The sequence below is a fragment of the Microtus oregoni genome, unplaced genomic scaffold (genome assembly GCF_018167655.1).
Source record: "Microtus oregoni isolate MIOR12 unplaced genomic scaffold, Mior012 000022F_ref0000154, whole genome shotgun sequence".
Taxonomy (NCBI): domain Eukaryota; kingdom Metazoa; phylum Chordata; class Mammalia; order Rodentia; family Cricetidae; genus Microtus; species Microtus oregoni.
The window spans coordinates 29,135,325-29,158,998 of NW_024543081.1; the positions used below are offsets into that span (position 1 = coordinate 29,135,325).

The 23,674-nt window shown below is 47.8% G+C and overlaps 1 long non-coding RNA gene across 3 annotated transcripts in view; it reads right to left on the reverse strand.

Moving 5' to 3' along the window:
* Positions 1-23,674, reverse strand: part of LOC121461026 — a 206,495-nt gene that overhangs the window by 161,913 nt on the left and 20,908 nt on the right. Inside the window, exon 3 of one of the 3 annotated variants that reach the window (XR_005976143.1) lies at positions 19,443-19,528. The exons of the other annotated variants lie outside the window; for them this stretch is intronic. This is a non-coding gene — a long non-coding RNA (uncharacterized LOC121461026). The remainder of the gene's footprint in view (positions 1-19,442; positions 19,529-23,674) is intronic. 3 annotated transcript variants of the gene reach the window in all.

Genomic DNA, 23,674 nt, shown 5'->3' on the forward strand with positions numbered 1-23,674 from the left:
AGGGGGTGGATTGGGGGGTCAATGGCCAAACATAGTCTACTGGGGTTGCCTCTAAATGTAGGCATTCACAAAGGTCCAGGCTTTTGCCCTGGGAACTCATGCCAGAGTGCCACTGTGCCCGGTATGAAGTGGAACAAACAGAGAATAATTGGTCCCCAGTCTTCCTTCTACCAACAAGGAAAGAACCCCATTCATAGCTGTTCTGTGTCTTCTTCGGACACAGTAATGAAATCAGGGGATTGAATGGTCAATCTTAAATAGTCCAACATGAGTAAACCTACTACAAAACTAGGGGGAAATTGTCCGTCTCTCATTTAAATGTGTCATTAAAGGGTATGGCTTGATGGGTAAAGGTGCTCGCTGCTGTGAAAAATGTTTGTTTCTTCTATCAACAAAGGTCCAGATCCCCTGAATCTCCTCCATCAACAATGGTCCATATCCCCTGGACCTCCTCCATCAACAATGGTCCATATCCCTCAACAAAGGTCCAGATCCCCTAGACCTCCTCCATCAACAAAGGTCCAGATCTCCTGGACCCCCTCCATCCTGTTCACACTGATCAGCCAATCACATCAGATTGTGAAGTTGAGTTTCTACCAAGAGGATGAAAAATAATATTTGTTAATATATTCCTTTAGTGCAGCATTGAGAATTATTTTCCAGTTGCCAATCCTGGCCAATAGCCTGAGTTCAATCCCTTGATTCTGCATGATGCAAGGAGAGAACCAATTCCTGAGAGTTGTCCTCTGATCTACACATGCGCACGGTGGCATAAACACATGCTCACACACATGCACCCACACTCTCAAGCACACGCACAGATAAAATAAATAATAGAAAAAATCTCTAAAGCGTCACTAAAAACAGGTCCCCTGGTAGAGAAGAAAAAAGAAAGGATCAAAGAGGTAGGTCCAGGCCACAGAATTAACTGTTGTACATTACATTTCATGAGAAATTACTCATGTGTCCACCGTCCTTGGACAGCCACAATGCCAGTTTTGAAAGCTTCTATCAAAAACAGAAATCTGGGCAATCATGGTCATGCGGCCTATACCTGTACTAGGGAGACGGGGTAGGAGGATCAGAAGTTTGGAAGCAGCCTAGGTCTACAGCCAGCAACACCCTGTCAGAGAAACTGCTCATCGCCTTCTGCCTCTGTGCTAATATTTAAAGTACTCACCTTCAAAAGCGTCCATACCCAAAACTCTTTCCAGCTCACTCACCGCCTTCCGTAGAAGGGAACAATGGTCTCTTAATCATCTTGCTAGTGATGCATTTGGCATTCTAGGTGAATTCAAAGGATGAATGTCTTCAAACATGTCCCTACACATCTTTGAGGTCTAGCCCATCTGGTACCCATGGCAGGGCGTGAGGGGTTGTTTCCTGGCAGAGGCTCTGGCCCAGTCCATCATAACACTAAAGACTGGGATCCATCCGCAAGTGGGTTGCATCCACACTGGCACGTGGGTTCATCAGCTTCACCTGCGAAACTATAACAGAGTCCTTCCCACAGGAAGGACTTAGGCTTTAGAACCTGCACTCCCAGCAGAGGTGACTTGGCCAAAGCCACATAAGCAGAGGGATATTTGCAGAACACAAGCCCGAGAGGCATTTTCTAAGCTAGCACAATCACGCAAGCAAACACCTTTTCACAAAGGGTCATCTAGGGACCCCAACTCCAGTGTCAACCAAACAGATACAATAGCCCTTAAGAAAGTCCTCACTGCCAATCCCTAGCTGTCCCCTCCCCTAGTAGGACACCATCCGCTACCAGAGACAAGCTTGGGGCTCCACACACAAGCTCAACCATAGAGAGTCCAGGACATCTAATGTCATTTTTATTCTACCTTAGTACTTGGCTTGCTGCCCTATAAGACAGCTGCTTAGGAAGAAGACTCCAGCAGCCAGACAAAGTGGGAAAGGGCTAAACTGAGTCAGGCAAGTCTGAGCATCAATCAAATTCTACATTTTCTGATGTCTTCCGCTTCTGGTTCTGCTCTGAACCAGTATCATCTCCTGCTCCACCCCTTTTCAACCACCAAATGTGTGTAAGGACAGTGGGATTAAGCAGGCTCTAAGATGCCAACACACAAGAATTCTTGCACCTGTTCCCCCCAGATAACACGACTGAATTCTCAAGGTAGGTTCTGGATGCTTCCAAAATACACAAGACACAAGAAAGTTGGCTGATCTTTCTGGGCCACGCCGAGGGCCCAGGAATCTGCCCCTATTCGCTCCTGCCCCAACTCGCTTAATCCCTGCCTTCCCTGGCTCTGTGCCTGTCACCCAGCCGCTGACTTGATTTGAACTTTTGGATTCTGAATCCTAGCTGGCAGCCCCAGGTGGAGGTGTGTATCACTCCCCAGCCCACAGGCACAAGCCAGGAAAGGAATTCGGGTGGAAGAGCCGTTGAGGATAGCAGAGATCAAACACCAAGCCGTACTTCCCTTTCAATATCCCAAGAATCAGGAAAGTCCATCTGGGTTCCACAAAGGGCTCGCTGTTGAGTACCCAGCTGTACTGCGTGTGACTCAGGCAATGACTCAGCAGCCCACTGGAAGGGCATATAGGCAGGCTTTTCAGCTGGTTTTAGAAGCAGGGGCTCCTGTGCCAAGGTACCCGCACAGCTCAGTCCAGAGGAATGCCCTCCCTTGCCTAACTTGCCCACTGCCTGCGATTCATACACCTGGCATCCCAGCAGGGCCATGTGATGGACCAGGGCAAATAGGCAGGGGCCACAAGAGGCCCACTTTCCAGCTGGGATGAGGTCATTGCACGGGGAGAGAAAGGATGCGGAATCCAGGACCCGGGAAGGGGTGGGGATAGCCAGGAAGTCAGCAAGCCTGTCTGCCAGCCTTTTGGAACTAGGAAGAGAAGAGCCAATACTAGAACAGGAAACAAAGGGGCAAAATAGAGGGCATGATGGAAGCTCCAGTGTGAATTATTCTGAATGATATACAGAGAGTCAAAGAGAAGAGCATCTTGCATCTCTCCCACCCCTCTCCCCGCCTCCCACTTTTCCTTCTTTCTTTATTTATGAGAACTCAACTTTGGTCACTTTCCCTAGCAAATGCACCCTAACAGAAAGCTTTTGCCACAACCAGTCTGAGCCGAGACACCCCTGAGAAATACTGTGGAACCCTCTGCAGCAGCAACCTTTTAGTTAATCTACCCCTCCATCCCTTCCCAATGGGACCTCTAAAGGTTCTGCTGCATCTCTTCCATACAGGCTACCAAGAGAAGCCTAAGAAACTTGCTTTTTTCCCCAGCATCCTCTAGATTGGCAAAGTCAAAGGGGCTTGGCTGTGCAAGACAGACATTGTACTCTGTGCCAGAGAAGGGAGGGCCAAGCCCCTCGTGGGATCACCACTAAAGAGCATCCAGGTCATTCACTGAAAGATGGGCATGATGGCACACAGCTTTGATCCCAGCACATGGGAGGCAGAGACCAGAGGATCTTTGAGTTAGAGGCTAGCCTGGTCTACATAGCAAGTCCTAGGATGGCAAGGAGGGCCTTCTTGATAGTAAGAAATGGCTACCAGCAACATCTCAATTTGCTCAGCCCTGCTTTGGCACTCCAGGCTTTCCCTCCCTAAACCCTGGTTACAGTCCTGCTGAGAGGCTACAAAGGGAACCATTTGACTGTTACACATTAACTCATAAAAGAGCTCAATCCCGTGAAACAGACATCCTATGGTTTCTTATTTTTAGAGGAGGGACTTGAGCGGAGGGCCGGGGAGGTTAATTACATTCACAAGGAGATTCGAACCTAGCTAGGTTCTTGGCCACATGCGTGTACTAACCTCTGCACCTCACTTCCTATTTGCTTCAGGCCTTCCAAATCAGACAGACTCCGAGCAGCCCCGAGACTCCGGCTCCTCAAATCGTGAGAGATCATAGAACCAAACGTGGATACAAAACGGTCATCAAAAGCAAAAGGGTTTTGACCATGCGAGAGCCAGCACTTACTTCAAAACAAAAGCAGGAAGACCAGAGTGTTTCTGGCAGGGCGCACCCAGGGGGCATCACATGACTTCAGGGCAGCCTGAACACACATGCACTTTGGCCCACACGTTTTGTCAGCATCCATGAACATACCTGAAGTACCTGACCTCAGACTCGGGAATACTCCATGTTAAAAAGTACAGTGTTTTACCAAACATACAAAGTTTTCCATACTTTGTGGGTGGTTTTTTTTTTTTAATTTATTTATTTATTAAAGATTTCTGTCTCTTCCCAGCCACCGCCTCCCATTTCCCTCCCCCTCCCCTAATTAAGTCCCCCCCCCCTCAGCCCGAAAAGCAATCAGGGTTCCCTGTCCTGTGGGAAGTCCAAGGAACCCCCCACCTCCATCCAGGTCTAGTAAGTTGAGCATCCAAACTGCCTAGGCTCCCACAAAGCCAGTACGTGCAATAGGATCAGAAACCCAGTGCCATTGTTCTCGAGTTCTCAGTAGTCCTCATTGTCCGTTATGTTCAGAGAGTCCGGTTTTATCCCAGGCTTTTCCAGACGCAGGCCAGCTGGTCTTGGTGAGTTCCCAGTAGAACATCCCCATTGTCTCAGTGTGTGGGTGCACCCCTCATGGCCCTGAGTTCCTTGCTCGTGCACTCTCTCCTTCTGCTCCTGATTTGGACCTTGAGAATTCAGTCCTGTGCTCCAATGTGGGTCTCTGTCTCTGTCTCCTTTCATCGCTTGCTGAAGGTTAATATTCAGGAGGATGCCTATATGTTTTTCTTTTTTGGTTTTTTGAGACAGGGTTTTTCCGTGGCTTTGGAGCCTGTCCTGGCACTAGCTCTTGTAGACCAGGCTGTTCTCGAACTCACAGAGATCCGCCTGCCTCTGCCTCCCGAGTGCTGGGATTAAAGGCGTGCGCCACCACCGCCCGGCCTCTTTCCATTCTTTTAGAAACACAGTAGTTAAAATATAGGAAACAGATATGTTTTCTTCTATCATTAGTCACCAACATAAAAGTATCAAATTCATTTATCTTTCCATGCTTTGGGTTAAAACTGACAGCTTTGAAAACTGAAGTTTGAGTTGCAGTCTTAGTTTTGTTTTTTTTAAACAATATATTTTGGGCTGAGAAATGGCCCAGAGGTTAAGAGCACTGGCTGCTCTTCCAGAGGTCCTGAGTTCAATTCCCAGCACCTACATGGTGGCTCACAACCACCTGAAATGAGATCTTTTGTTATGCAGGTACAGATGTAGGCAGAACACTGTGTGTGTGTGTGTGTGTGTGTGTGTGTGTGTGTGTGTGTGTATATATATATATATATTAAAGAAATAAATCTTAAAAAATATTTTTGATCATATTCTTTCCCCTCCCAAATCCTCCTAGATTATCCTCCCTATCACCCGCCCCCCACCACACACACACTCACATTCACATATATTTTGAAGGAATTACAAGTTTGGGATGAGCATAGGATGGGATTTCCAGCAACTTTTACAATGGCATTAAAAATACTTTTACTATCTGGGAGGTAGCGGCGCAGACTTTTAATCCCAGCGCTCATGCCTTTAATCCCTGGAAGAGGCAGGGGAATCTGTGCGTTCGAGGCCTGTGTGGTTTACAGAGTGAATTTCAGGATAGCCAGGCCTACAGAGAAGCCGTCTTGAAAAAAATAGTAAGTAAATACTTTTAATATTTCCTGCTGTGTATTTATGTGAAGTGAAATATTAGCAATAACTACAAAACATTAACGATGCTGTATTCTGCAGGACCAAACACACAGCTGCCATACTTTATGCAAACAATAAATAAGTGCATTCTATGAAAGTTTCAACTTCAATATATGATAAGATCACAAGCACACCAAAAAACTGCTCTAAAATCGGTTTCTTTAGGCTTAACAATAAATCTTTGCTTCATATACTTATTTTGCTACTTGTATATCTGGAATTGCATGAACATTTCTTTGGCAAAAGATGATCACATAATTCATTGTGTAAAGACACTTGCCATAGAGCCTAAAAACCCCAAAACCTACATGGTAGACAGAGAGAAGCAATTCCCCAGAGTGGTACTCTTCACATGTGTGCTCTGGCACTCACTCCCACACATAAATACAAAAGATAAACAAATAGATAGTAAGTAAATAAATTTAAATGACCCTAAGGGAGTGAATACCCATAGCTGTCTTGTATTGTATAAAACCACACATACACTAATTTTGTGCTCTGAAAACCATCATGTGCTTCACAGAAATCAAGTAAAGTCTCTTCTTGGAGGCTGGAGAGATGGCTCAGTGATTAAAACCAGAGTTCAGTTCCCAACATCCAGGCGTGGCAGCTCACAACCACCTTTAACTCCAGCGCCAGCGGATCTGATGCCCCCTGCTGGCCTCCCAAGGCATTGCGTGCATGTGCACATACACAGAAATAAAAGTTGAAAAAAAAAATCTTGAAAATCTATCTCATTCTTCCTGTCTGCGAAGACAAACCCAGGCACAAACATACTTGTGCTCCGACAGAGGCAAGAGGATCACTTGAGACCACAAGTTCTAAACATAGGCAACACAGAGCGACCCCATCACAAAACCAAACCCAGTGAGTGAAAACATCCGCTAAGCTGACACTCAGGTCCACACAGTTGCTGTATATTCGTATCAAACTACAGAGGTCTGTACTGTAAAAATATCAGCTATTATTATTTATTTATTTGTCACCATGCCCAGATTAAATTTATTTATTCATTCCTTTGTTTGCTTGTTAATTTACCTGATTTGTGGGCATGTTTAGCCTGGTGCCTGAGGAGGCCAGAAGAGCAGTTAGTTTCGCCTGGAGGTGCAGATGGTCGCGAGCCACCATGGGGGTGCTCGGTTATTTTTATCATTAACCATCTTTTCCAGGGTTTCTGAACCAAGAACGGTGGCACCATAACCAAAAGCGCAAGGACAGACAAGCCAAGAGCAAAGGTTTCTGATGTTATATTAGGAAGGCCACAGATATGACAAGGGTTTCTTTCCCATACCGACAACATTACCTGCTTTTAGAAGCCAGCGCTTTCTTGGGTAGTGGCAAAGTCAGCTAGAATCTAGCCCTGACCTTGATTCCTAGCTGCCTTCCCTCACAGCCCTTGCTCAGGTACCCATTCGGGGGACTGTATCCCACCCTACACATACACAATCTCCCTTCTTTCTTCCTAAATTCTTGTTTCTTCTTCCAGCCCCTTTCACCTCGATGGCAGAGACAGTATAATGGCAGCTGACTGAAGGGGGACCTAGAAGTTTCTGAGGGATCCAGCTTTAATCTGATTACAAACCAGTCCTTCCACCTCCTGGGAACACCTTGTTCTGAAGGCAGCTGGCTCCAAGTTGCATTTCAGCCTCAACAACAGCAAGCCGGGAAGACTAGGGGGAAGAGGACAGTAGTTCTTCCTACACTGTTAGTGAACACCGCAGCCCACTCTGGGGATCCAGAACAGAAAAAGTCCTCAGAGGTTTGAGGGGGGAAAAAAACCCCTGCATGCAGGCTTTCCTTGGCACTGCCGTAGATCAGCAGACCCAAAAGTCAGTAACACCTGCTCTTCCAAACATCCTGTTCTTGTTTCTCATTCCCTCCCCAGATAGACCCCATCTCCTCAGCTCTGATCTCAGCTGCCACCAACAAGGAATGACTCTCTGCCATCTTCCCAGTAGCTTCTAATCACACACCGGGACCCCTGGGACCTGCCCTATAGCCCACACCCGCACCCACACCCTGGGTGACAACTTTACTTGTCCCCGGACCTGACATTCTCTCCCCTTTGGCATCCCAAGGCCCTTTCCACACTGCTGTGCCACGGGCAGTTGGTCCCCTTCTTTCCACTACAGCCCTAGGTAGGGCTTTCATGGGGACGGTTGTGGTGGGTGCTGGCCCAGCATTTTTATTCATTACTAGTGATTGCGTGTCTATGTTCGTGCGTGTGGGTGGGGACACATGTGCCTCAGCATGTAAGTAGGGGTCAGAGGACAACTCTGTGACGTTAATTCTTTCCTTCTGTCTTTGTGTAGACTCAGACATGGAGCTCGGGCCACTACACGGGAGAAGCCTGAGCCACCTTGTTGGCGTAGGCGAAACACTTTGTAGGTGTACTCCTTGCAGAATTTGTTTAAGAGGTCCTAACAGTTCAGCCTCTTGGCAGGCTGTGACAAGCAAGGGCTGCACATGGCCTGTGAGTATCTCTCCACAAACCCTATCCACTCTTGAAGCCTCTGACATCCTCACAGAGCTGGCCTACAAAGACCGTCACTTATATAAACTTCTTAGTGGCTAAGGAGTTTGGGCAAATGTGTGCTTGTCTGTTCCCCCTCCTCTATTCAGGCAAACAATGGCGTGATTTTGCACTTGCTTGGGTCTCAACAGTATAACCCCTGGATCCACCTGCGCACACACACGGGGGGCTCCTCTTTCCTTCCCACGTCTAGCCAGCTGGAACATGTGTCATCGTTTCCTGAATCTATCTTCCATTCACAAAATTGCTCCCCATCTTCTGCTGCTGTGAAAATGTAACCATGAATCAGCTTGGGCACAGGTCATTTTGTACAGATATCTACAGGTACATCTGCTGGGGAAATAGCTCAGGGTACCAGTGGGAAATTAGAAGAAGGCCAAAGGATGCATGCTTTTGTAATATGGACAGGAAAAAAAAAAGTACCATATCTGAGAGGCAGTTCACATTCCCTCCTCCTGGTATGCATCAGAGTGTCTACTGTCCCGTGGATTGCAGAAGAGTCCATTACTGACTTGTGTATAGTGTAGTCTCAGTGGGGAAGAACAGTCATTTCAATTTGTCTTTCTCTGGGTAGCAGCATCTTAGGTTTTAAAGATCACTTAGGGACCACCCCCCCTTTTCTTTTTCAGAGTTTCTCTGTTTAACAGTCCTAGTTCTAGCTGTCCTGGAACTCGCTTTCTAAACCAGGCTGGCTGCCTCAAAATCCCAGTGCTCTGCCTGCCTCTTCCCCCCAAGTGCTGGGATTAAAGGTGTGCGCCAACCACACCCTGTGGGACCCTTCTGTTAAAACACTCTTAAACGCCGGGCGGTGGTGGCGCACACCTTTAATCCCAGCACTCGGGAGGCAGAGGCAGGCGGATCTCTGTGAGTTCGAGACCAGCCTGGTCTACAAGAGCTAGTTCCAAGACAGGCTCCAAAACCACAGAGAAACCCTGTCTCGAAAAACAAAAACAAAAACAAAACAAAACAACAAAAAAAAAAACACTCTTAAAGCTGAGAGCCTCAGTGTCCCTGGCATGGGCTACATCCAGCGCAAGCAGCCACGCCCCTGTCTCATCTCCTCACATTCTACACTGTTTTAAGGCTCTCAGAGCTCTGGGCAGGATTTGCTATTCACAGGGGACAGCCTGCAAATGTTTTCCACTCCAACAGCGATTTATAAAACTCAAAACGTGGCATTACAATGAGGTCTGATAATCGAGCCTTCCAGAATATCCTCCCTAGAGACAGACAGCTCCTTTCTCTTTCCTGCCAGTTACAGGCTGGCAGGCATATAAAGGCAGGCCCGGCAGGGGCTCATCTAGGCAGTTGGCCTGAAGTAGCCCTTTCCTCCAAAGAGGGATCTCTTGGGCAGGCACAGGTTCCCATCCCACAGAAAAGAGGGTAACAACAGTCCCAGCCTGCACCCAGGGACTTCTTCCACATTCAGCCCAAGGCCATAAGTAGAGTGACCCTCTTCTTTCTCTGACTCATCCTGACCCCTCCCACCATCCTGTTAACTCCTCTACAGCCAAGGAACCCTCTTCACAGTGGTTCTTAATCTGTGGGTAGTGGACCCATTTGGGGTTGAATAACCTGGCCCTTTCAGAGGGGGTTGAGTATCAGATATTTACACTAGGATTCATAACAGTAGCAAAATTACAGTTATGAAGTACTAATTAAAATAATGTTATGGTTGCAGGGGAGGGGAGTCACCACAACACGAGGAACTGTATTAAGGGGTTGCAGCATTAGGAAGGCCGAGAATCACTTCATCTAGGCCATCCTTTCCAGAGGCCACGCAGGTGGGGCCTATATCTGGGCTCTGGTGTACTGGGAAGCACCAGCAAAAGATCAGAGGACAGAGTGGGATTTGGGGGGATCCTTTCATGTAACAATGACAGGTTCATCCTCATTTCAACCCCAAAAGCAATCCTTCCTCCCAGTTCAAGCTCCACTATCCCCTGTATCCGCTACTAAATCTTCATCTATCACTAAGCCCTCCTTAACTGATTCCTGAGAAACCTGAGTCACCCACAGCTCTGTGAGTGATCTGAGTGCTTCCTTGAACTCTCTGCTGGTCTCACTATCTGGGTTTGAATCTCCGTCTTTTATTAACTGGGCCACCTCAGGCCGAGTTACTCAATCTCTCTGGGCTGGATGAGTTTGGTGTTTTGGTTTCTTTTTTTTCATCTGTAGAATGAAATGATAATATTTAGAATGGAGCATAGCTAGATGGATAGGACGACTGTAAGAGATGACTTAGCTGACAGAAAGCAGAACCTAGCACATGATGCAGGGAAAGCAGAAGCTACCTTTATCACTGTCACTGGGCTCACAACATGGCTTTGTTCCACGTGTCATCGGCTGGACCAATCACTTTACCTCCCAGCAGTCCCCGGTGACAGGCCTTCAAAGGACGTGTGCCAGAATCACGTTGCTGCTAGCGTGCTCAGTCTCCCCAGACAAGTGCTTTGGAAAAGGCAACCAGAGTTTGCCCAAAATTCCTAAGGAACGCATGTGCATGCGCCTTGTCTCCACACTCAGCCAGAGCCCTTTAGAACTGCATCACAAGTTCACAACCCAGCACAAAGCAGAGCCAAGAAGGCCCAAGGAAGGTCAGGAACGAGGGCTCGAACACAGTGAGAATCCCAACAATGGCCTGCGAAGAGATCCTCCTCTAACTGGATTCGGCCTCCCACCTCAGGATCAGCCCAGAAGAGACCAGAAAAACGGAAAGGTTTGGCTGCAGGGTAAAGGATCAGAAATTCAAAGCCATTCTTGGCTATATGAGCTAACCTGGCTACATGTGACCTCACCTAAAAAAAAAAAAAAAAAAAAAAAAGAAGGAAGATCTTCCACCTGACATTCAAGGTTTTAGTGAAAGCTCATGTTCACAATCATTCTCTCTCTCTCTCTCTCTCTCTCTCTCTCTCTCTCTCTCTCTATCCTCTATCCTTCCTTCCCCCCCTTCCTTCCTTCCCTTATCTTTCCTTTGTCTTTGGCTTCTGGAGACAGAGTCTCACACTGTGGTCCAGGATGGCAAACCTCCTGTCGCCTTTGCCTTTCAAGTTCTGGGGTTACAGGTATGTTCCACCAGGGCTGGATTTCCCTTCTCTTTAAACTAAAATAATTGTTTAAAGAAATAATATAATAAGAATCGGTGTAGGGATCCCAGGAACCAATAGGGAACAATATACACTATATCACAACCTCTCCAAAATATCAACCCAGAAAACTTTAAAGCAGTTTTTAAAGAGCTCAGTAGAACTCACGATTAGCATACATGATAATGCAGGATCAGTTCCCAACAAGAGAAGAAAACTAAAGTCCCCGTATAAGTGACAGCAGCAGCTGAGGTCTATCTTGAAGACTTTCTTTTTCCCTTTAAAGATCAAAACTCATTTTTACTAAAGCATTCTAGCCCACACTTGCAGCCCACACTTGCAATTCCGCCAGTTAGGAGGCGGAGGCAGAAGACTCACCCTGCCTTCAAGGCCAGCCTGGACTTTGTCTCAAAAAGAAAAAAACAGAAGCAAAGAAATGAGGTGGGGGGGGGGGCGGGGAGGGATCAAGCAAGCCTGTGAGCAGCTGGTGAGGAAGCAAGCTGCAGTTGTGGAATCTCAGGCACAGCTGGAAGACAGCCTGAGGCTTCTTTGTGCTCACTTGCTGCCCCCACCCAGAAGCCCAGGCATTCATTCAGGTGATGGCTGGAGGGAAGCAGGGCTGTCAGTTGGTGGTGAAAGGGCGCAAGATCCCCAAGAGCCCTGGCATTTGCCCTGCAAGCAACCAGCCCTCAGAAGGCCTTACTTCTGGCTGAGAGAAGCTATGTTCACTAACGTGGGGCCCTTTCCAGCTCCACTCATTCAGTGATTTACAAATCACCCCGTAAATGCCCACCTTAGAGAAGGAGGAACAGTCAGCTTTCAGCCTTGTGGGGGAGGAATCCTGTTCAAAACAAGAGGCAAAGTAAGCTGCACAGGCTTACTCTTTCCACTGGTTAGAGCCGCCACGCTGTCCGTGATGCAGGTTTGAAATCAACAGCGTCAGATGGCCGAAAATGATGGAGGTTAGTGAATAGGCCTATGGGGATGATGAGGAGGTAATAATTCCTCTAGGAGGAGGAAGATAAGGAGAGGAAGGGGAAACGTTAGCCTTCTTCAGAGCGAGGGGAAGCGTGTTCTTAGTAAGTGCAAAGGTCCTGGAATAGGTAGAAATGGGCAGGTGAGCTAACCAAAGTCCAAAGTGCTGAGTCACAAGAAAAGGGACAATGACATGAGACTGGAGACCCACAGAACCACTCAGCTCTGCGTTTCAAGAGAGGAGAGCTGGCAAGAGGACTTCTGGAGAGGGCTTAGCTTTGCCGGTTTCAGGAATCGTTTCTTTTTTAGTGCTAAGGATAAAACTCATTCCCGGAGTTTTGTTTTTTTGTTTTTTCCAGTTCTTGAGATAGAGTCCCAGGCCTTACACAAGCTAGGCAAGGGTCCATCACTGAATTGTACTCCAAGGAAACAGATAGTTTGAAGAGACTGGAAGGGGCTTGTTAGCAATTTTCGAGTGGTTAGGTCGTGAGGAGGCCAAAGTGGAAGTATTCCAGGTAGGCAGTTGCACCTGGGCAGTGAGATTTAAGCAGGGTGGAGGCAGGAGGGGGGCTTATTTAGAGGGAGAATATTCTAGATCACACTTGCAGTGAAGTAAGAGGTTCTTGGTTCCATGGTCACCCATAAGCTTGTAGAAGACCAGTCCTCTCATCCAAAGGATGAGGCTCCAAGGTTGCATGAGCCCTCCAGGTCACAGCAACGGCCACTCCATTTGAGAATCATTGGACTGGGTGACTACCTGCATTACTAACACCCAGGTGTGTCCCCCAGGTAAGACTTCACCTCTGCCCAGGGCCAGGCCCAGTCAACATGGAGAGAGCTGCAATATAGCTTCTAGAAAAGGGTATGTCTGCAGGATCCACTCCACTTCCTGCACTGGGGCTTGACAGGCCAGGATTAAGATGGGAAGGACCGTACTAAAGCTGAAAGATCCGAGCCTGGGGCATAAGCTCAGCAGTAAGGCACTGTCTAGGATGTCCAAGGCTTTGGATTTGAGCTCTAACGAGACAAAGGAAGAAAAGGGAGGAAAAAGAGGGGAATTGATATTACTTCATCACTGGGCTGGACTGAACAGCAGAGGTAGGAACAGCTGGCTGGTCCCTGGAGCCTGTCACATTCCACAAGAGAAAAGCGGGCAGCTTCTAAAGATACCCAGGGCAGGGCCGAGGGAGGTAGAGAAGATGATGGAAGGCTTTGCTTGTTGAGCAAAACTGAAGGCACAATCTCAGTAAATCAGCCCTTACCTGAGCTGTCTCATCCATGCCCTTGGGCGCCCGCGATACCAGGATTCCACGTGCAAAGGCCACTTAAGCAGGATGCTGGTTAGGACTGCGCCTTCCCTAGAGGCTGCGACCACTCCCTGTCATTCCCTGCTAAAGGAGCCATCATCCCAACCCAAGAAGGCCAAGAGCTTGGCCCACAGCCGACCAAAAGATGAAGGGGGCAACTTGGTTGTTGCTCTGCACCTCCTGCCAGGTTCTGGTCAGCAGTGCTGTTGCTATAGTTGTTGTTCCTGGGTTGTTTCTTTCTCCGTGTAGCTCTGGTTGTCCTGAAGCTCACTCTGCAGACCAGGCTGGCCTCAAACTCAGAGATCTACCTGCCTCTGCCTCCTGAGTGCTGGAATTAAAGAGGTGTGCCACCACCACCCAGCACAGTACCATATTTTTGTACCCCAAACACTCTCCGCTCACTCCATGAATATTAAACCGCCCTAGACTTAGTCTAGCTAACGTAGGGACTCTATTCACTGCATTCAAGTGTAAGTCAAATCAAGACTGACTACAGTGAACAAGGCCTTCACTCAAGTGTTTTCAGGGACTACAAGTGACTGGATCATTCCAGATATCCCTTGCTGAACCCGGATCATGGTCCAGGAACCTACTTAACCCTGCAGCTAGAATGCATTCATGTCAACTGGATTCTGGCCTTCCTAAAATGCAATCCTGGGGTTGGGCCCAGAATCGAAGGCAAAGGAGGTCATGATCAACTAGTGATGTCTGCACTGAGTGCAGGGAGATGGCCAGTGTGGAGTGCTCCTTGGGAACACAGATATCATCCAATACCTCTCTTTATGAGGCGCACAATCCAAACCATAAAGAAATAAAAGCATAAAGAAGAAAACAGGCCAGGTTTAGGAATACCTGTCCGTAATCTCAGAACTCAGGAAGCTGAGGTAGGAAGATTAAGAGCTCAAGGCAAAGTAGGCAGGTGGTATCTCACACCTTTAATCCCAGCACTGAGGAGGCAGAGACAGGCAACGGATCTCTGTAAATTCGAGGCCAACCTGGTCTACAGAGTGAGTTCCAGGAAAGTCAGGACTATTTCACAGAGAAACCCTGATTAGAAAAAACCAAAAGATAAGGGGGGGGGGGGGAGTTAAGGCCAGTCCCATTAATTTCCTTATGTAAACAGAATTTAGGCTATGGTCACATTCAGAAAATAGAGTCCCTATGCAATTAGTTAGAGTGGGGTCTACTACTGTGGAAAAGAAAAATATATGCACTGAGCATCACTGAGCAGTCTGGGGCCATTGGAGGTGGCAGCCCTAAGACGCCACGGTACCTCCTTAGAGGCTGAGGTCCTAGCCCAGCTAAGGCAGCATTCTCGCTCTCAGGTTACAGATGGGGGCAGGAGAGGAGCTAGTCCTTTCTCAAAGCTGGTAAATGGTGAGCTGAGATACAGACCTCATTTAGCTCCAAGAAAGCCAAGTCTATTCCGGGTGAGAAGCCACTCTCTTAGGAGACCAGACGCAGAGTGAAGAGTCTTGAGAGGTAGTGCCTGGAAGCCTGCGTGCTTGCAAGACCTCTGGCAGCTCCTGTGGGATAGGTGTCTGGGAAGTACTGCTTACCAGGGAGTTCCTCCAACAGGCTTCCAATCCTCTCCGAACAACCTCCAGGCAATGGAGGCTGGATTCTGCATTGGTGATATGTGGTTTTTTGGGTTGTTGAGACCACCCATTAAAATATGTATGTATATGTATCTATTTCTAAGTATCTATTAAAGGTTTTATTATCTGCAGTGTGCAATAATTACTTTCTGCTCATCACAGGGCCCTTTGTAGTCCGGACCTGACTCATTATTATTATACTTGGCTCCAATGCCAACAAGTTCCACTTGTAAAGCGGCATTCTGGGCAGAAGATCCAAAAGCCTTGAGCGGCTGATGGAGGTGCAGATCCTGGAACGGCATCTGGTAGGCCATTATTTTTAACAGGAATAAACAACCCATCTTCTCGGTTTGTTTTTCATTTCCAAGGATCACACACTGGTCACAAGAGAGCGGGTAAAACACAGGGTGCGGGACACATCACCCCATCGCTGGTTTGCCAGTTCTATCCACATGAGTGTAGTCATTCTCTCTGTGCGCGTGCGCAAGTGTCCGTCCCCCATGCCCCCTTGTCTAAAGAAAAACTCGGCCTGTCTGGGCTCTCAAAACAGTGCGCAGAGGATAAACGTAAGCTTTCTGATGCAATTATAAAAGCAAGGCTTGTCTGTTTTCTCGTTTCGATTTCAAAATAGACCTCTGGCCAAGTCGAAACACAACCATCACCAAGGCTGGTGCCATGAAGAGGAGGAAGAAAGAGAGGCTTCCAGGCTCCCCAGCCCAGGCGGCAGAGGACCCCACTTTACAGCGGTGGCTCTTGTCCGTGATTGCTGCCATAACCTTTGCTTACTCTTGTTCTCTTCGCCATTGTTATTCTCAGACAAGACTGTTTTGAGCTTTTTGCAGAGCCCCTCAAACGCCGTTGCCACGCTGTGCATCGGTTCTCTTTGAGCGTGAAAAGAATGGGCAGGCTTCAAAACGGCCTTCAGTACAACACAGGGATGGTCTCGGCCAAGAAAGGGTGGAACCCACCGCCCCATCCCTTCCCCCACTGCGGATCAATATGGTCTTTCTATGTTAAATGGAGAAGTGGAAAGGGAGCCCATAAACCCATTTATGCTTCCTGAATTGGCTATTGGGCAGTGAAATATTGCTCGCTATTGAACTAGATGGCTTCCACAGCGCAGTAACGGGTCCCTAACAGCCTGGCCTACCAAAAGCAACAATGGAGCTGGGGGTGTGGGAGAGGGATGGAGTTTTGTGCCAAGATGAAGATCAAAGGCCTTCAGGAGGAAGGAAGGGGGTAGGGGGCTCAGGCTTTCTGTTCCTGTCCCTGAAAGGGCCACCAAGGGTTGAACTCAAATGGGCCCTGACATTCAGTGTCAGAGGTTAAAAAGGGGGGTTATGCTAGGTGCCAGAATTGAACAGGAAAATACTTCCAAGAAGCTTCCGATACTGCATGGGGCCTCTGGAAGCAGCTGAGCACCGGCGTGCTGGCAGAGAAGCCCTGGATTTTTGGAACAGATCTGGGTTCCACGGAGGAAAAGGAGCATACTGAGCACCTTCCTTTAGCACTATTGCCATACAAGGGAGCCGGGCTGGGGAGGAGGTCTGAACTCAGACCGTCCAGCAATACCAAAGGACTGCAGTGTAGGCCGGCAGCTTTGGGGAGAAGATGAGCAGTCAGCAAAGGGTCAAAGGTTGTGTAAATTAGTGCTACCAAGCCTTCAGACCAAGAAGCCAGGTGACCTGGGTTCAGAGAGGCAGTTTTAGAATAGATACATTTTTTTTTTAATTCTTAGGACTTCCATAAAAGCCTGAATTAGTAAGATGTTATCCTTTATTACCTGGTGAACTTCTAAAAACTTGTGTCCCATGTCTGGGAATGGAGTGCAGTACAGGGCTTGCTTGGCATGTACTAGGCCCTTGATTTGATGCCCGGAAATGCACAAACCCAGGGATGTGGTTCCTGCCTTTTATTCCAGCATGAAGGAGGTGGAGACAGAAGCGTCCTTGGCTACATAGGGCTGGCTATGTGAGACTCCCCATCCCCACACCCCTAAAAAAGTCATGCTTCCTCACATTGAAAAACTAAAAAAAAAATACAAATGGCAACGTTTTCCAACAGGAGAAAGACATGCAAAGTTACACAGTAAAGCAGAAATATCCTTGCTGTCTCTGAAGTCTCCTACTGCAAGCCACCACGATCACAATCACCTCCATATACATCCTTCCAGATTGCCATGTACATGTATGTATGCATGTTTGGGTATAAATTTGTGTGCATGTGCATGTGTGTGCGCGCTTGTCCTTTGCATACACATGGGAACGGTAAGAGCTTCCAAAATAGTCCCTCCCCATCCGGACCCTCACTTTGTTGTCTGTCTAATGACAAGCCTGGATGGGTCCCTTCTGACGTTGGACGATTCCTAACTATCAAAAAATCCAGCCAGAAGCCAGGCACGAGGCAGCTTGAGAAGTTAAAATGCAGCCCAGGTGGACTCAGTAAGGGGAAGTAGAGGCTTCTGGGTCCATGGGAGGTGACCGACCTCAACCAAGAGTCTCCAGGGCTGCGCACTGGGCCACGCAAGCCACAGGCAGCATCCTGATCAACACATGCGCTCACCAGGAGTCTGGGAGTTGTAGTAATGTGTGTTCCATGGAAAGCTTTTGTTTTCTCAAAGTCTCAGCAAAGCAATTAGCCCCAGGTCAATTCACTAGAAGGAGCAGCCCGAGGGGACCTGGGTACATCTCTCCAGCACTCATCATTTTAGGTGCGGGCACAGCGGGAGAAGAGACATTAGTCTTCACGCCAGCAAGGTTGGGAAGCTGCAGGAAATACTAGTATGCTCTTTGCATGTGGCCCTGCCCTCCGAAGGGCCTGGGCCCTCAGCTCCACACAACCCAGGAAGGCATTACTACAAGGCAGGGTAACCATTAGATAGTGGGCGGGGCCTACTCAGAAGTTAGGGAGCAGCAAGCCCTTGAAAGGAGGGATTGGCTTGAAGAAATAATCCTGAGATACCAGCCACCCCTCCCCCACCACGTCTTTCTTTTAAAAATAAAAGTCTCATTACACAGCTGAGGGTAGCCTCAAAAACACGACTCTCCTCCCTCAATTGCCGGAGCAACCCCGTACAGGTGCACACCACTTTGTCAAGCTTTTAAGCTGTTTCTCTTTCTCAAGTAGATTATTTCTGGTGTTTCGTCACACTAATGGGAAACCGACTGACCCTTTAGAAAGGGTCAAAAACATCTAACTTTCTCTTTGGCTTGGCGTCTATGACCTATGCTACTGTGTCTATTAACACATTTGAAATCGAATTTTATGGTAGAACCCAACCCGGAACTCAGATGTGCACGGTCTCACCTTCCCCTCGCCCAGTCATCCTGAAGAAAATGGTGTCACCTCCTTTCCTCCCCATGAGCAAACAAGGCTAACAGAAGCTAAGTGGCTTTCCGAAATTCACTTGAAGACACATTGGGTCTGGGCCAGGGGTCTTCCCACTCAACACCATTGACTTAGGATAGAAAACTTCTCTGGCTCCCCGGAACTACTCTCATAATACTGAATATTAGAAGCAGTGGCCAGCTCCAAGGAGTCATCAGCTTCATCTCAGGCAGACTCTCCAAAAATGTCTAAACCCAGAGCTGGACTTGGTGGCTCACGCTTGTCATCCTAGGCCTAAAATAGCTGAAACAGGAGGGTATCAGGAGATTGCGAGCAGCCTGGGCTACACAAGGCGCTGTGGCTTCGTGCAACATAGCATTGCATTCAAAGGACACCAGAAGCCCTGTACATTGCACTAGGAGAACAACCCAAGGCAACTGGTCACTATCAGTGTGAGCAAGCTCACAAGAAATACGCACAAAAACACAAAATGCAACAAAGTGTGCGTAAAGTCATTTTTTTTTCCTTAAGTGTTTAACATTTCCCGTGTTCCTACCAAAAACAAGATTAAAGAAAAAAAGATGCAGTAAATATAAGCACTACTTGGAAAAACAAAATAAACAAACAAAATCCCAATGACTCAACCCTGGATAAAACAAGCAACATGTAAGATAGGACATCGACCGAAGAATTTACTCATTTGCTCTTACATTTTCAGATTATGATCCTACAAAACAAAAATCAGAATGACACAAGAAGGCAGTGGTGGGTGGTGATGGCATACTGTCTTTAATCCCAGCGCTTAGAAGGCAGAGGCAGGCCTGGTCTACAGAGCAAGTTCAGGACAGCTAAGAGCAACTAAAGCTTCACAGAGAAACCCTGTCTTGAAAAGCAAAAGAGCAACAACAACAACCAAAAAAAAAAGTATCCTGACCTGGCAGAATAGAGGGAACAAGGAAGCAAACCATAGAATCTCTGTACACTGGGGCAGGTCCGCAGGACAGGCAAGCAGCGGGAACTCTGAAAAAGGAGAACGAGATGAGGAAACCTTAATGAAAGGAGCAGGCAAGCAAGCCCCGAGGGATCCACACACACCCCAGTGCATACATGACATCTCAGACGGTGCAGAGCACTATGCGTGCTGTGTTTACATTCATACCGCGTGATAAGGGCTAATAAATACATCCATCAGGCCTGATGGGAGATCAACAAGAACCACACCAGATCTCAGAGACCAAGGGGTGCCATTGTCTTTTCACCTTTGCTCTAAAAATAAGCCCTTCCCAGCTATCTGTGGCACATCCAAATTGCAACACCATGGTTCTACTCCAGGGCCATTATTAAGTAAATCAAAGGTTCCTGGCACACGGCATTGCGATAGGAGAGTGGGCCAGACACCACCCAAATGAACCCTGAAGATGCTATCCAAATTCCCTACTTGGCCCGATAGGCTCAGCATTCCTCCGTCTAACAACCATTATCCCTGGAGAAGTGGCCGCATTGCTTTGCTGTTTTTGAGTTTTGTTTGTTTTGTTTCATTCTTTGAGACAGTTTCTCTTGACCCGCATAGCTCTGCACTTACTATGTGCCTGCCGCTGGTTTTGAACTCCTAATCTTCCAGCCTCCACCTTCCAAGAGCTAGTACTCTGAGTATGAGCTACCTCGTTCGCCACTACATTGGTTTCTTGTTTCTTCCCTTGTCTGGTTCCCATATATTAGATCTTCCCACCTAGGTGTCTTCAGCTTCTAAATCAACCGGCACAAAAACAGCTGTGTCAGCTAAGACCCACGGAGCTCACAGGCTGGCCCAACTCTAAGTACTTTACCTGAACTGTGCCATTTAATCTTCCTATGTCTATGCAGCAGGTACTAGTGCCGTACTAACTTTGCAGGTGGACAAGTGAAATGGAAACATCTGAACCAATACCACCCCTGAATACCGTCAGAGCCATGACTCAAACCCAGGCAATTTGATGTGGAACTAGGAGGTCGGCTAGATAGGGTTGTGCAGGGTGTAGCCAGCAAAACTGACATTTGCGTGGGTATCCGACTTGCTTGTCAGTATCCAGTGAAAAGATAATGCATGCCACATATGTAATTTAAATTTGTTCTAACAGTCACACTAAAAATATCAATAAATATACAGGTGAAATCCACAGTATCAATTTATTTATTTCCCCTTTGCCGGAACACACTAACATCTCATTTCAACATGTAATCAATATGAAAAACAAATCATCAAGGCAGCCGTTTCTCCCTCTCTCTCTCTCTCTCTCCCTCCCTCTCTCTCTCTCTCTCTCTCTCTCTCTCTCTCTCTCTCGGTTTTCCAAGACAGGGTTTCTTTGTAGCTTTGGTATTTGTCCTGGAACTAACTCCTGTAGACCAGGCTGGCTTCAAACTCACAGAGATCCGCCTGTCTTTGCCTCCCGAGTGCTGGGATTAAAGGCATGCACCACCAACGCCCGTCTATCGTTTTCTAAGTCTACAAAATATAGTTAGTTTATATGCATAGTATTGTCCAATCCAGACCTAAACTAGGAAATACCTTAGATCATCCACAGCCACACAAGACTGTGTTTTACCTTGTTGGGCAGCACAATTTTACCTACAGTTAAATTAACCCAACTTCCCTGGTCCTTGTGTCTCTGGACACTGGCATGACAGTGAACTTGGTCTGTCTACCGTTGGGTTCAAGGCAACCTGCATCAAGAAACCAACAGACCTAACATTTGCTCAGCCCCTTCAGAATACCTAGGATGCTTCTTCAAGTTCTCCAAAAAGCCTCTATTTGAAATATTGCCTCCTTGCCTGCAGCGAGATCCAAGAGCTAGGCCTCCTGGGAAAGACTGGCAACCCACTGAAACTTAATTGCCCATCTTGCAGAGTAGCTTTCCAGGAGACTCTATCGTGTACCTTTCTCTGCTGCCCAGCACTGGAACATCTGGAAGCTTCTACTCCTCACAGCTGGGCGGGCTGCTTATCCTTAAAAAGCCTGATTTATGATCTCAGCAGTGGGAACTTGCAGGGGAACAGTCATGCCCACCAGGATAGAAAGGAAGGGTGGCTGGCAGGTGGTGGTTTAGTTAATTAATCCTTCAACAAGAACAGGAAGAACCCTTTATCAGTGTATCAAGCCCGGCAACAGGGCAGGGCACTGGACAATGACCGGAGTACCGAAAATTCACCAGGGTGCAGTTCTGCGAGGTTAGTGTGAAGCCCTGTCATGTAAATAAGGTCCATGCAACCCTGTACTGTCCTGGTTGGTCACAATTTGGTCTTAGTCGTAGGCTCGGGTCCTAGGGAGCTAGGGCTGTGGGATTTCTAGACCAAGATTACAAACTCTTCTTAATGGGATTTGTTCCAGGCTTTGCGCTTGTAAGCAACTTTCCACAAAAACTCTACTGCGTATGTGGGGACAGAAGGATGTAATTTTACTATCAGAAGTATTGCATAGAAGTTTCCCTTGTGCATGGCCTACACTGGAATGTAGTTACTGGAATGAGTCTCCCGCCAATCCATTCCCTCTACCTAAAGGCCCAACCAGCAAAAAGGCATCTGTTTGTCATTTCGGACCAGGACAAAGTTGGGTATGAGTGGTTCACCTGCACTTCCCTTCTAAAGGTAGACCCATGCGCCGGAATCTGAAAAGGAGGAGAGCAGAATCCATTGGAGCCACCGAAACCTCTATGAAAGGCCAACAGTCCCAAATCCCAAACAAGCTCTGCCCTTTGCACTATGATCGTCCTGTGTCTCTCCACAAGAATGAAGAACAGGCACTAGGAGCTGCCAGAGGATGCCTGATAGGATCTGCAGCCTTCCAATTGAGTCTCCAGGTCTCAGCTCACCTCAGAGAGGCCTCCTTGATTGCACAGCACACCTGCCGTAGGCGCCCTGATAAAGACTCTGATGCCCAGAGGTCTTCAGTGCTGGCGACTAAGTACTCGAGCCCCAGAGATAGAGATGGCCTTTAGGCGGAAGGGCAGACCACCGGTGGAGACACAGAAGCTCTAACAAGAGGCAGCTGGCTGCAAATGCGGGCTCTGGCACCACTGGTGATTTGCTTCTCATGCTGGGATGTTATCTAGCTGCCCTGCCTCCATTTCCCTGCCTTTAGAATGGGAAACGGGAATCAACACCTACCCGATTAATGGCTGTAAGGATGGACCTACAGATTTAATGAAGTGCTAAGAGCAGAACCTTCCAACAGCCAAGACTGACCAGAGTTGATAGTGAGGACATAGAGGTCAAAGGGGAAGAAAGTGCTTGATCTCATTCTACACACAAATCTCGACTTCCTGGAACTGGACTCCCAGGCGAAGAAGGGGAAACCGGAAGTTAAAGAGTGGGATTCGCAGGGTATTAAGTTTTGAATGTACTTCCTTATCCAACAAAGATAAAGTAAATTCTCTTTACCACCAGCACGGACCCAGTCAGCGGAGACAAGAAGGGTGACAATGGTCAATGCTCATTGAACATTTCAGTTCTGGGTGGCAACAGACAAGTGCCAAGGGCTTGGAATCTCATGCAGCTCACTGCAAGGCTCGTCTTCATTTCCTAGTTTTACTGACGGGCAAACTGAGCCTGTAAAAGACAAGTAACTATAGCTGAAATTTGAAGGGATATTAGGAACACTCGGAGCAAGCCTGAGTGAACGGGAGTCAGCGCCTCACCCATGATGCTCTCTGGCCTTAAACACATGGGGGCAATTACTGACATCTGGCTGAAGATGCAGATCTCCAGGCAGGACCCCAGGTGTAAGAAATCCAGGCTCCAGACCTGAAGCAATAGCCAAATGATTAATTCCCCGGGGGACAAACTGGGTCCCTCTCTGGAAGATAGGTGGGTGGTAATTTGGGCCCCCAGTGTGGAATGTCAGGCAGGTGGTAGCACAGGACCTGAGCAGGGCCATCAAGGGGATGGGGGAAAGGGTAGGGATTCCTGAAGCAACTCTATTAGGGCACAAGTAGACATCTGTTTCTCAATTGATCTGTTATCCTGAGGGGAGTGAGCCAAGCTCAGAGCTCAGCAAAGTAATCTTCCTGGAGAGTGGGGAGCGGGAGCGAGACAACTAACAGCTCCAAATCCCTGCCTAAAATGGGAGAATCTCAGAGGAGGGAAAAATGCCATCCAGGTCAGCAGAGAGCAGAGTCTAGATGAACTGGGAAT